The following is a 14556-nucleotide window of genomic DNA, read 5'->3' as shown; positions in this document are numbered from 1 at the left end:
GGTGCCATTGCCTTCTCCACTAGTGGTTCTCAAATGTTAGCATGTATCAGAATTACCTGCAAGCTTCATTTTAAACATTACTGGGCCCTGTTCATAGAATTTCTGATTTACTGGGTGTAGGGTTGATTTTAATAATTTTCGTTTTTCCATAATTACCCAGGTGATGGCGATGTCAAGAATAGAGGCCACGCTTTAGAGAATGATTGATTTACCTATAGCTGAAGTATACTACTAGGCACTTGTGGTCAGATGCCTGATTTAGATATTGTTGTTTGAAGGTTTTGCTACTGTTACTAAATGTAAGGGAAATGTTGGAAAAGAATATTTGGGATCCCTCATGAAGCATTTTTTAAAGTTAAAAGTGGGAGACACCCAAGAGCCCTCAATACTGCTTTCCCTGGTGAACCCTTTATCTTTTGCTTGGGACATTAATAAAATGAGCAGCTAATTTACTGAAGTTTTAAGTGAATGGAAAAATGGAAGTAGATACTTTCACTCCAGATATAATTTGCTGAATTATTAACTATAGTTGATAGAAGCTAGGGCTCAGTTAAGGTACTTTACTAGTTATTAGGAAAAAATGTGAAGATAACAAGAGATAATAGCTTGAAAATTCCATGTGAGAACTGTTAGATAATATATGATTAATTTTTTAAAGGCTGTATTGACATTTATTAAAGCCTTTATCTTTAGCCCTGGCCTTAGATTTATAATTTCCATACATTTAAAGAATTCTGTAAAGCCAAATGTACAATAGGGAACATGAAAATTAAGAGAAAGGAGGGGCAGTCTTTTATGTGTAGTAGAGAAAAAATATGGTGTTCATATCAATAACTTATAGTAAAAATCGTAGCCATTAAATACAGGTTTAATAATCTTTGAACCATCTTGCTTTATATAGTGTACCCTACCTGATCCAAATGGAATATACCAAGAACAGCAGGGATGTCCTACCTTTGACAAGGACGGAATACTCCAATTTCAGTCATTGCACCTGTCAAAAGTAGGACCAATTCCTATTTGCTTAGTTTTGCCAGGTTTGTTAAATCACTTTTCATCAGCTACTTCCTTGGCAACTGCCAAAGGTCTGTTCTTTATATGTATACCTCCCCGTCCACTTGTATCAGAAGACACAAGTTTATGCTCTGTGTGTGCACTTAATCTGCTCTGGGATAAAAACCTGTGGAAAGGAATTGGAGTTTAAATGGTCATTAGTAGATGATAAAAACTAGTGAAAACCTAACTCATTTTCCTAATTGTGGCTAATTCTGCTCACAAGCACAAGTTGTGTCTGATTCATTTCATTGTAAGTAGCTAAGCTGTGCAAAACCAGCAAGGAAGGGCTTGACACTGCAAAAGAGGAATATCCTCTGCCCATATATTCTGTACATCTGTAGGTACATATCACCCTTTTTTAAAAAACCTTTGCCTATTTATACTTAAAACTTTCTACAGCAAGCAATAAATGCTGGAGAGGGTGTGGAGAGAAGGGAACCCTCCTACACTGTTGGTGGGAATGCAAACTAGTACAGCCACTCTGGAGAACAGTGTGGAGATTCCTTAAAAAATTGCAAATAGAAATGCCTTATGACCCAGCAATCCCACTGTTGGGCATACACACAGAGGAAACCAGAATTGAAAGAAACACATGTACCCCAATGTTCATCGCAGCACTGTTTATAATAGCCAGGACATGGAAACAACCTAGATGTCCATCAGTAGATGAATGGATAAGAAAGCTGTGGTACATATACACAATGGAGTATTACTCAGCCATTAAAAAGAATACATTTGAATCAGTTCTGATGAGATGGACGAAACTGGAGCCGATTATACAGAGTGAAGTGAGCCAGAAAGAAAAACACCAATACAGTATACTAACACATATATATGGAATTTAGGAAGATGGCAGTGATGACCCTGTATGCAGGACAGCAAAAAAGACACAGATGTGTATAGCGGACTTTTGGACTCAGAGGGAGAGGGAGAGGGTGTGATGATTTGAGAGAATGGCATTGAAACATGTATAATAACATGTAAGAATCGAAATGCCAGTCTATGTCTGATGCAGGATATGACACGCTTGGGGCTGACGCGCGGGGATGACCCAGAGAGATGTTGTGGGGAGGGGGGTGGGAGGGGGGTTCATGTTTGGGAACGCATGTACACCTGTGGTGGATTCATGTCAATCTATGCCAAAACCAATACAGAATTGTAAAGTAAAAATTAAAAATAAATAAATTAATTAAAAAATAAAATAAAATAAAATAAAAAAAAAGAGGTATAATCTAGTTAAAAAAAAAAAAAAAAAACCTTTCTACAAATTTGACCCTTATAAGTCAGGCCAGTTTTTGTTTTCATACACAGAATATACTATCCTAGCCATTTTTAAATAACGTCTTACTCTGTTAACCATAATTCATCTCAATTCCCTAATTCATAATCAATTCCCTATTGATAGGCTTTTCCATTTTGACTATTAACAGCTATAAATATCTTTACATCTTTCCAACTTCATCTATACGTGGAGTGTTTGAGACAGAAGATAAATACATTTTTACATTTGATGAAAACTTAAGAGTGAGAGCCTGTTCATAACCATCCTGTGCCTTCATAACCATCCTCTCCTGATTCCTGCATCCTACTTCACCTTCCATCTCAAGTTAGAATTGTTGATGCCTGAACAATACATGAATTTCTATAGCATTTTAAAACTCGACCTCTGATGATTCCATTGCAGTGTCTTACACTGGCAAACTTAATAGCCTCCCTTCTTGAGACACTTTTCCAATCAGATCATCATCACCACCATCCAGACAGTATCTACAGATTATAACCTGTTTTGGTTTTATACTCCTCTGTTCATGCCTCTTCTAGCCTCAAGTTGATAAATTACCTTCCAGTTTCCTTGAATTAATCATACTCCATACTCTTCCTCCCCAAAGCTGTTCAGCAGCCAAGAAAGCCAAGCTCTTTTTCCCTGGTTTAGGATTGTTGTTGAGTCACTAAGTCATGTTCAACTCTGCTGCTCCGTGGGCTGCAGCACACCAGGCTCCTCTGACCTCCGCTACCTCCCGAAGTGTGCTCAAATTCATGAACAATGATGCTGTCTACCCATCTCACCTGCTGCAGCCCCCTTTTGCCTTCTTTCATTCCCAGCGTTGGGTTATTTTCCTGAGTCAGCTCTTCCCATCAGGTGGCCAAAGTATTGCAGCTTCAGCCTCAGCATCAGTCCTTCCAATTAAAATTCAGGGTTGATTTTCCTTAGGATTGACTGCCTTGATCTTGCAGTCCAAGGGACTCTCAAGAGTCTTCTCCAGCACCACAGTTTTAAAGTATCAATTCTTCCGCACTTAGCCTTTATGGTCCAATTCTCATGTCCATATGTGACTACTGGAAAAATCATAGTTTGACTATATGGACCTTTGTCAGCAAAGTGATGTCTCTGCTTTTTAATATGCTGTCTAGGTTTGTAATAGCTTCCTTTCCAAAGAGCAAGCATCTTTTTAAATTTCATGGCTACAGTCACCTACAGTGATTTTTGAGCCCAAGAAAATATGTCACTGCTTCCACTTTTTCCCATTCTGCCATGAAGTGATGGGACCTGGATGCCATGATGTTAGTTTGGTTTTTGTTTTTAATTTATTGTGACTGCAAGGTCTTAGGGCATGTGGAATCTAGTTGCCTGACTAGGGATCAAACTTGGGCCCTCTCCATTGGGAGCATGACGTCCCAGCCACTGGACCACAAGGAAGTCCCTGATCTTAGTTTTTTCAATGTTGAGTTTCAAGCCAGCTTTTTTCACTCTCCTTCCTCAAGAGGCTCTCTAGTTCCTCTGCACTTTCTGCCATTAGAGTGGTATTACCTGCATATCTGAGGTTATTGATATTTCTCCCAGCAATCTTTTTGGTTTTGTTTTTTCTTTTTTATTATTTCTCGCAGCAGTGTTGATTCCAGCTTGTGATTCATCCAGTAAATAAGTTAAATAAGCAGGTTGACAATATACAGCCTTGTTCTCCTTTCCTTTTGAACCAGTTAGTCTTTCCCTGTCTGGCTCTATTAATGTTGCTTCTTGACCAGCACACAGGTTTCTCAGGAGACAGGTAAGGTGGTCTGGTACTCCCCTCTCTTTAAGAATTTTCCACAGTTTGTTGTGATCCACACAGACTTTAGTCAGTTTAGGATACATATTTGCAAATGTGGCCAACGTGGTTGACTGAGGGGTAACCATCACATTTTATTTCTTTGGAGCTTTGGGCTGACTCAAAGATTTTTAATGAATGAAATGGCCCTAGAGAGAAGCCCTCTTGGATTCAGGACTTCCATGGAGGGAGCTTTCTTTTTTAAATTTTTGTTTTCAGTTTTAGCAGATAGAAAAGCTTGATTTTTTAAGATTCAAGGTTTACAAGAGTAAAAAGATAAATCTCAGTCCTTCTTTTTACTTCCCCAGTGGGAAGAAAGAAGTTTTACTGTGTCCCCTTTCAAATGTATATTCGGAGATTTTTTTACACATACTATACACTGTATCTTGATTGGTATCACCAAAAAACATGCAAGACTTGCCAATGAGGAAGCAAGGAAGCAGAGATTAATGTATGGCAGGCAGCGCATCCGAGAGCATGGAGGAAGAAATTGGACCCTTAACTCACCCTTCTGTCTTCCCTCTGAACAAACTATTTCCTTTGTAACTTCGAAAGGGGGTTATAGATCTCAATTCCCAGCTCACATTGAGTTCACCATGTAGTTGAAAAAGCCTGATTGGCCAAGAGTACTTTCACGTTTTCATGCTATGTCTGGATAGTGGTGGTAAGATCTGGGTTCGAAAAGGGTGTACCTGGACGTGTATGAGTGCAAGTGCTTGTGTAATAAGCCTCAGTCAATTTGTCTTAGTTTATAATTTCTGTGTTATGTTTTCTGTGTCAGGATCTCTGGATATGATTTGGTACGCGTCACTCAGTGTGACGCTGTATATCACGTTTGATGTGTCTGGCTGTGTGACTGCACTCTTGTTATCTAGATGTTCCTATTTGATGTCAGTGTGTTTGAGGTAACTTGAGGTGTGTAATAGTCCAAGTCTGTGTATCTTGTCTGGGTCTCTTTCCTAGCTCCCCCACTCACTGCATCCCATCATTCTTGAAGAATGGGCGCGTGTGGGGACACTGGCCCAGCTCCACCCAGGTTTTCCTAAGAAAACGTGACAGCACTCCCAGCGTTCCCCGCGGTCACAAGGGTACGGAGGAAAGGCCTTTGCGCATGCACACGTGTGCAGCTAGGGCGACAAGAACTTTGTGGGGTTGGGGGTGGGGGGGTCTCCCTTTCTCTCGTGCGCTCTCTGGTGGCTCCGGAGGGCAGCGCAGACAGAACGAGAGGCGGGGCCGGCGGCAGCGACGGAAGTGAAGTCACTTCCGGGCTGGGGTGTTTGTTTGGACTGGAGAAGGGAGGCTGCGGGCGAAGCGCGCGTCGAGCGGGGGAGCGGCGCTGCCTGTGGAGATCCGCGGAGGCCGACCGGATTCGTTGGCTGCCGTCCCCGCTGCCGTGCACTGGGTGAGGGGTTCCCTCGGGCGGAGCGGCGAGAAGGGTGCGGCGGCCCCGACGGTCGAGGGACAGCACCTCGGCGACGGCTGAGGGGCCTAGAGGGTCCCCTGGGTCGTTGGCCACCAAGCCCGTATGGCCCCCGTTGTTCCTTGCCTCTTCCAGTTGAGTCTGAGAGATGATCTTGGACCGACTTAGTCTCTTTCTTTGAGAAATGGCCGTCGCTTTTTTTTCTCATTGTCATTATTATGATTTGGATCTCGCTGCTCTCTATCCGGGTCCTCGGTGGCGCGCGATGGTTGCCGGGATAGCACTTTCTCGCGAGCGCCCCCCCGCCAAATCCCTTCGCCCCCCCCCCCCAAGTCCCTTCGCCTCCCCCTCCGGTACCCTTTTCTCCTGCTCCCCGCTGCCGCCTGGGCAACAAAGCTCATTGTTTCTCCCCACTTTACGCCTGCGCGTCGCCACGCGCTGCCCCTACTTGCTGCGCTTGCGCGCTCCTCCTGAAGCTTGGATGGGGGAAGAGAGAGGGGCGGAGGGACTGGCGGGTTGCCTTGCGTACTAGAAGAACGTTTTGTAATCGTCCGCGAGCCTGTACCTTTCTGATTTGTTTTTTCCGGTTTCTTCGACATCCCCTACCCCTTAATTGTAGTTAACATCGTATTCCGTGCTCGGGTTAGGAGGTCCTTTGGAGTACTGGTAACTCCTACTCCAGGACTGTTTTGAACCAGTTGAACTTAAGGGCTCAGCCAATTAACGTTTTTCAATTTTGGTTCTTTCACTTTTTAGTTTCTCTGTACTAATTCTCTCGCACCATCAAAAATATGTAGCTTGTGGTCAAGTTATTTGTTTCAAAACATTTGTTGAAGCACCCAGCATTGATATTTTCTGTAACTGCTAAATGGGACCTTTTCTGCTTCTTTTGTTGTCTTGTTTTCCCTGATTTTGCAACGCCATCATCTCACAGAAACCACAAACTCTAGAAAGAATTTGGCATCCAGTGTGCCGTGGGAGAAGGTCTAACAGCTGACAGCTTTGGACATTTCAGCAGAAGACAAATTCCCATTTTGCATGTGCTGGCTAATCTTGTCTAATTAACCTGGTGGTATGATTTTTCACAGTTTGCGTTTGAGCAGTTGGTCAGGTGTTGGTTTGAGTTTTCTTTAAATAGCGTTTGAAATTTCATGGGCTGCGGGTTATGTATGCAAATAAAGTTCTTTAAGGGTTTTAATAAGATTCCTAGTGTTTGCTGTTTTGTGTTTCTGTTCCGGTCTGTGAGAGGATATTTTGAACAAATTACGCTGTTTATACCTCTTGTTAATTGTGAACTTGTTCAGAACTTAATTTTTTCTCACAAGTAGGTGTCTTTGACCAAAAAAAAAAAAGGTAACTCTCCCCAAAGTGTAGCCTGCTTGTTTCTTTATGGGATGGAAAGTGATTTTCATATTAAACTTGTGAAATAAGCAGGGAGAGTAAGTTTTATCCTGCCCATTTTGAAAGCAGTAGAAACTTGAGAGATTATTTCATTAGGCACACACTTCTATAGCCCTTAGTAATGCAAGGCATTGTTCAAAGTACTTTTACAAGTATTTACTCTTCAGTGTCTTTAGGCAGCAAGTACTACTGTAAAATTGAGATTATAAATGAAAGAGATGTGGAGTAACTTGCCCAATGTTACACAACTATAAGAGCTGGAATTCAAATCCAAGCAGAGATTATGTGCTCTTAACCTCTGTAGCATGCTGCCTGTGATTTAGTAACATATTCAGAGTCCTCTGGTGGTTAATGGCATATCTGGGATTTGAACCCAATCCAAAATGAAAGTTATCCAAGTTGTTTTGGTGATCTGGATCACCCTGTTGCACAGATACATTAAGATTTCACGTATAATACAGCCTGAGATCCACTATCAGTACCTGTCTTTTTTCTTAATTTCCTCATTGTTTATAGTGATGCTGTCCAGTAAGATAGCTACTGAGCACATGTCTGTTGAGCACCTGCAGTGGAGCAAGTGCAAGCGAAGAACTACAATTTTGATTGTATAGAATTAAAATTGTTGTTGTTCAGTCACTAAGTTGTGTCTGACTCTTTGACCCCATGGACTGACTGCAGCACCCCTGACCTCCCTGTCCTTTACCATCTCCTGGAGTTTGCCCAGGTTCATGTCCATTGAATCTGTGATTCCATCCAGCTGTCTCATCCTCTGCCACCCTCTTCTTGTGCCTTAAAATTAATTTAAATTTAAATAGCAACAAGTATCTGGTGGCTACCAAGTTGGATAGTGTGAATTTATTTGAACTGACTCTGCTTCTTTTTTGTATCAGTTTTTATAAATAAGGATGGTATTTCTGATGCACTTCGAGCTTTTTTCAGCCGTGTTGTACCATCCTTGTTCTTACCTGATAACGTAGATACACTACAGTTGAGATCAGGGTTATAGTCTTTGGGATTTTTCTGTGACATTGTTTCACTCCTACAAGTGGTTGGTCCTGTTGTTTTTATCTAATAGCTTGCCCTAGCAATCTTAATTGTTCTACATTTTTAGTAATACTGTTATCTGCTAGGTTGTTTACCTAGGTACTCTTATTATTATCCATTTTACAGATAGGGAACCTGAAAAAGATTAAATAACCTGTCCACTGTCACATATTTAGAAAGGCAGCTGGTTCCAGAGCCCATGCTTTTAATCATTATTTTATACTGCCAAACATTAAACAAAAAATTCAGTGCTGCTCAGCAGACTTCTGAATTAAATATAGAAACTGATGCAGAAATTTCTATATCTTCTCTCACTAACTAAAATACATATGTATGCAATATATGTGTGTTTAAACAACAAATAACTTTAAAGAGCCTACAGTAGTTCAGAGTAGAGTCCAGTGGAATAAGAAAAGGTGGTAAGTCTGTGGAGTCAGTTTCTTTTTTATTGTTTGTGAGGGTTTTGGCGGCAGCACTCGGCTTGTGGGATCTTAGTTCCGCCACCAGGGATTGATCCCTGATACCTGGCAGTGGAAGCCCAGAGTTGTAACCATTGGACCACCAGGAAATTCCTTGTGGAGTCAGTTTAATGAAAGAAGCAGAAAGAGAATTCTGTTTGAATTTTAATGAGAATTTTTTTAAGAGTTAATGTTTTTATTTTTTATTCCAGTTTTATTGAGATATAATTGAAATATAGCACTGTATAAGTTTAAGGTACATATAGTATAATGATTTTATTTACATACATCATGAAGTGGTTAATGACAGTTCTTAAGAGATGAAAAAGGGGAAAACTTTATAAAACTTGAAAGATTTATTTTCATATTTTAAAATTTTGTAGCGACTATAAACGTGTGGACACTGCTGGAAACCAATAAATGGCAAAAAATAGCCAAGAAAAAGAGTTTGTAGGTTTAAAGTGCCAGATGGCAGGAAAAAACTGCTCTTAACCTAACCAAAATCTGGTGAAATTTCTTTCTTTTTTAGCAGCTCTTACTGAGCTATAGTTCACATACCATGCAGTTCACCCATTTAAAGTATATAGTAGTCTTTAGTATATTACCAGAGTTGTACTTTCATCACCTCAGTCAGTTTTAGGACATTTTCATGGCATCAAAAAGAAATCTTGTGCCCATGATCGGTCATACAGTGTATTCCTTTGTGACTAACTTCTTTGATTTAGCATGATGTTTTCAGTATTCATCCATCTATCAGCTGGTGGACCTTTGGGTTGTATCTATTTTTTTTACTACCAAGAATACTACTGCTATGAACATTTTGCCTGTATAAGTTTTTATGTAGATACATATTTTCATTTCTGTTGGGAATATACCCAGGAGTGGAATTGCTGGGTTATATGATAATTCCATGTTTAATCTTTCGGGGAACTACCAAACTTTCCCATTTTAAATTTCCCATTGGCAGCGAATGAGGGTTCCAATTTTTCCATGTTTTCACTAATATAAAGTATTATCTCATGGTTTTGATTTGCATTTTCCAGATGGTTAAGGATGTTGAGCATCTTTTCATGAGCATCTTTTTTGGCCTTTGGAGAACTTTCCAGATGTTTTGCCCATTTTAAAATTGGTTGGTTGGTCTTTTATTGTTGAGTTGTAATAGGTCTTTATTCTAAATAAAGTTCCCTTATCTGATATGATTTGCTTCTGTTTCTTTTCTACCTTTCCAGAGATTCTATGCATTTGCAAATTGTGAACACACACATACCCCTCTTTTACCTATATTAAGATTTTATCACACTCACTGTGTTCTGCAAATTGTCAAGCTGGAATTTTTTTTCCTTATGATAAATCCCATGTCAGCCTTATCAAGGAAAAGAGGGGTATAATGAAATTAGCTATGAAATAGGAGAAATTAGTTTCTGTTTTAACAAGAAATGAGATTTTAATGAAATAAAAATTACTGTACTTAACCAGAGATGTTTGTTGTTATTCAGTTGCTAAATCATGTCTGGCTCTTTGCAACCCCATGGACTGTAGCACTCCAGGCTTCCCTGTCCTTCATTCTCTCCTGGAGTTTGCTGAAATCTATGTCCATTGAGTCAGTGATGCTATCTCACCATCTCATCCTCTGTTACCCCCTTCTCCTTTTGCCTTCAGCCTCTCCCAGCATGAGGGTCTTTTCCAATGAGTCAGCTCTTCACATCAGATGGCCAAAGTATTGAAACTTCAGCTTCGGTCCTTCCAGTGAATATTCAGGGTTGATTCCGTTTAGGATTGAATGGCTTGAACCAAGGGACTTGCAAGAGTCTCCTGCAACACCACAGATTGAAATTGTCAATTCTTCAGCATTCAGCCTTCTTTATGTCCAACTCTCACATCCATACATGTAGAAAACCTGAATAGACCTATCAAAATGAGAAAATTAAAGGTTGTTAATAATACCAAGCCCTTATAATTTTAGATTCAGTTCTCTTTGGGGATCCCATAATTCTTGTTATTCAAACGATTCCTGACTATAAGGATGGAAAAATTCCTAGTTTATTTTTTTGAAAACTATTTTATGTAGTGTTCTCACAGTCTGGGTTTGCAGTTACTTTCTTTTGGAACTTGATACTTGTCACTCTGCCATGTATATTGTTTGAACCCTTTTGTATTTTTTATCTTTTTGCTGTTTTCTGGATACTTTCTTTTATCTTTAGTTCTTTGTATAGATCTAGTCTGCTGCCAAACCCATTATATTTTTGTTTATGTTGTGATTTTTATATATCATCATTTGGTTGTTCTCCAAATCTACTGTGTGCACTTTTTATATTTAGCTGTTTTCTGAAGATATTTTCAAGCTTGATATGTAATGGTCGTTTTGCCACATGAGTGGCAACATGCTACATGAGTTTTGATTATGCTTTCTGTGATTGCACTGCTTCTTGCTTGTATCTTTTTTTTTGCCTTTTGAATTTCGTTATCTTTCATTTTGAACTCTTCATTGGCCTTAAAGATTTATTTTTTGAGGTTCTTAAGGCCTAGAATGAAGATGCCTTCCTCTCAAGGAATTTTGCATTTGCTTTTGCCAGGCTCTGGCACTAGGGACACTGCCAATCAAGGGCCACTTTATACTCAGTTCATGACTTGGGATGTTCTGGACCTCCCAGGTAATGAGGATTTATTCCTCCTATCCATAAGAGGTCCAGCCATAGTCACAGTGTCTGTGTTCCCTTCCACCGTTTCCTTTTGATTTGCTTGGTGTGGGGAGTGGGAGTCGTTTTTGGTTCACCCTTAACCTGAGTATATAGCCCTTTAGGGTCCCAGCTTAGAGTGGGAGGATCTCCTGTTCCATCTTTCCTATATGCCTTTTGCCCCACGAAGCATCCGAGGTCAACTCAAAGAAGCCTAATGGGCAGAAGCCCTCAGTGCAGAGGCAGCCTCAGTGTTTGGAAGTTCCACTTTGTTCTTTGAATTCCCACTTTACTTACTTTCCAGCACTTTTGAGTGTTTCTTTAGGAATATGTTACCCAACACTTTTAGTGGGAAGACTATAAATAATCTAGTCTACCACTATTGATAAAAAGTTCTGATTCATTTATGCTTTAAGGAATTAAAATAGTTCCAAGTAAATGGATGTGCCATCTTCCTGGCCAGAGGGCTTAACATAAAAACATGATCCTGATTAAACTGCAAATTTTTAGTAAAATTCCCATCAGACTGTTATTGACAGTTCTAAAATTGATACAAAGATGAAAGTGCAAGATTCCCCTCTCCCCCAGGAAAGTTGCTAAGGGATTTGTGTTACTAGGTATTCAAACTTACTGAAAGGCTACTGTATTCAAAACAGTATGATACTGTGCTGAAATATTTGAAGATGAAAGGTCATGATGAAAGGTCTGCAACATAGCAAATGGTTAAGCTAAAAAAAAATTGTATAGAGAAAACAACTGTGGCAAAAAGCTAACAGTTGATGAATCTAGATGAAAGGTACAAGTGTTCATGTACTATTATTATGACTTTTTTGTAAGTTTAAAATTCTTAAAAAGTAAAAGTTGGGGATGAAACAGTATACAATATACCATCATAGAATAAGGAAACAGTATAGTAGGAATTAGATCATGATAAACCTGAGTAACAAGCTTTCATTTCAATAATGATGAATATAGATCTTTTACATCATACTCAAAGTAATGCTCACATGAGTTAAAGATTTAGAGGACTTCTCTGGTGGTCCAGTGTCTTAAGACTCCATGCTCCCAGTGCATGGGGCCTGGGTTCAATCCCTGGTCAGGGAAATAGGTTCCATATGCTGCAACTACAGAGCCCATGTGCCATGACTAAGGAAGGCCCAGTAAGCCAAACAAATATGTGAAAATATATTTTAAAAAATAATGGAAATAGTTGGGGTTTTGGTTGTGTTTTTTTTTTTTTTTAGGTTTCAATATAAAAAAGAAACTAAAAATATTGAGAGAAAAATAAAGGAAATAAAACCTCAAGATAGGGAAAGACTTCCTAAACAAGATGAACATATCCTGGCAGCTGTAGAGGAAAACAGTGAGATTCTTCTCTGCCCACCTGTTTGCAAAAGTAAAATGCTATATTGATTATATAGAGAGCTGTTGAGGATGCAGAGAAATGGGAGCACCCAGCTTATTATAGGAATGTACATTACCATAATATTTTTGGCATATAATCTGTCTTTTTAAAGCTACAAATGCACATGGCCTTTGACCCAGTTATTCTCACTTATCAGAATGTATCCTACAGAAAACACAACTAGAAAAGGATATGTGTACAAGGGTGATCAAAGCAGGATTATTTGTAATGAAAAAACTTGAAATCTAAATGTGCATCAGAGAAGAAATGGTTGAATAATTGCTGCTGTATCCATAAAAAATTAAGTATACTTGTGCACATTGACTAGTAAGGATCTTTGATGTGATATATTTAGTTTAGCATGATTCTATTAAAATGCATAATTTCTTTATGTGTGTCTCTATAAGCAAAAAAATATGAAAGGACATATACTAAGCTGTTAAAATTGACTAACTCTGGATAAGACTGAAGATGGAAAGGGAAAAACTTCCTTAAGACCTGTTTAAGTGAGGCCTACTTTGTACATAAACAGATTGTTCACTTTAATGCTTCCTTTTCCAACAAAATTTCCTAACTATGTGCAAAGACGCATTATCCAGAATTTTTCAAATGATTATTGAAAACATTGATACATTGTTGTTTTACCATTTTGTGATTTTTGTTTAGGAAAATCTTATTAGATGTTATTCTTAACAACTAGATTTTTAGTATTAGTAATTTAATATTGCTTGTTCTGAATTAGTATTACTGTGTTGTTTTAGACATCCTTTTATGAGATTAAGGCTAAACATTAAAATTTTTGAATTACATTTTGTGATAATTTTAGGATTTTAAATAAAAATAAATGTTGTTTGAAGCAATAAATGTTCTTTGAAGCAAATATGAACATTAAAAATTGGGGCAAGGCAATTATGGGTTTTCTCTCTTCATTTCTACCCATTTTTAAGTGGTTTCCATTAAATCATGAACAAAGACAAGACAGCAACAGATTGTTATGGTTTACTTCTCAGATTTTTTTTTTTTAACTGTATTTGTCAAGTCATTACATACATTGTGTCCTCAAACATCACTCAAGCAAGTTAGGTGCTTCTGTTTTGTTTTCAGGAGTTCCTGTTTAAGTTTTTGTTGGTTTTGTTCTAGAGAGAAGCTTTTTATCAGCCACAAGAGACTAATATATATAGATTTGAGCTCATTGACTTGAAGCTGCTGCTTTTGGACTGCCTCTGAATAAGATGATGATACATCTCAGCAGTACACCTTACACTATGTATTTTTTTGGTTTTTCCTAGTGGTTACCCTGGACATTACAAGTAACACCTTAGTTTGTAACTAGTGTGGACTAATGCCACTTTAGTTTCCTGTAGAGAAAAAGGAGTTATAAAGCAAGAAATCTATTAGTGACTTGTATTTACTGTCTAGTTACCATTGTTTATTTCTTCCAGTGAATTCAAGTTAATGGTGGTATTCTTTTTATTTCAAAGTGAAGGAGTCAGTTAATTCTTCCTATAAGACAGGTATATTGGTAATGAACTCTCACTTTTACTTATCTGGGAATGTCTTAGTTCCCCCACACACCCCTTTTATCCCTTCATATGTGTTGTCCTGTTTTCTGGCCGCTAGTTTCTGATGTGAAATCGTCTATTAATCTTGTTGTTTTGAAGATGCTCTTTTGGTCTTTGACTTTCAATAACTTGAGTACAATGTGTGGATTGCTTTGAGTTTATTCTACTTGGGAATTCCTTGAGCTGCTTGGATAGGTTTCATCAAGTTGAAGGAGTTAGGGGCCATTATTCTTCACTCTTTCTCTTCTTCTGGGTCTCCCATTATGCATATATTGATACATATAACAGTATGCTACTGATCTCTGAGGTCTGTTCATTTTTAAATCTTCCATTATTTTTTATGTTTTTCAGACTAAATAATCTTCATTGATTTACCAAGTTTACTGATTCTTTCCCCACTCAAACCTGCTGCTGTATGCTGAGGCACACCTTTAACACTTGAGCACTTT

General features: G+C 38.7%; 1 protein-coding gene across 1 annotated transcript in view; it reads left to right on the top strand.

Moving 5' to 3' along the window:
- Positions 1–5400: 5400 nt before the first annotated feature.
- The window catches only part of PAIP2 (poly(A) binding protein interacting protein 2), a 17436-nt gene continuing 8280 nt past the window's right edge, over positions 5401–14556 (top strand). The window contains exon 1 of the mRNA XM_040239984.1: positions 5401–5544. The gene's annotated coding sequence lies outside the window, so the exon portion shown is untranslated. The remainder of the gene's footprint in view (positions 5545–14556) is intronic.

The sequence above is a fragment of the Oryx dammah genome, unplaced genomic scaffold (genome assembly GCF_014754425.2).
Source record: "Oryx dammah isolate SB20612 unplaced genomic scaffold, SCBI_Odam_1.1 HiC_scaffold_5, whole genome shotgun sequence".
Lineage (NCBI taxonomy): Eukaryota > Metazoa > Chordata > Mammalia > Artiodactyla > Bovidae > Oryx > Oryx dammah.
This window is presented reverse-complemented; position numbering and strand designations above follow the sequence as displayed.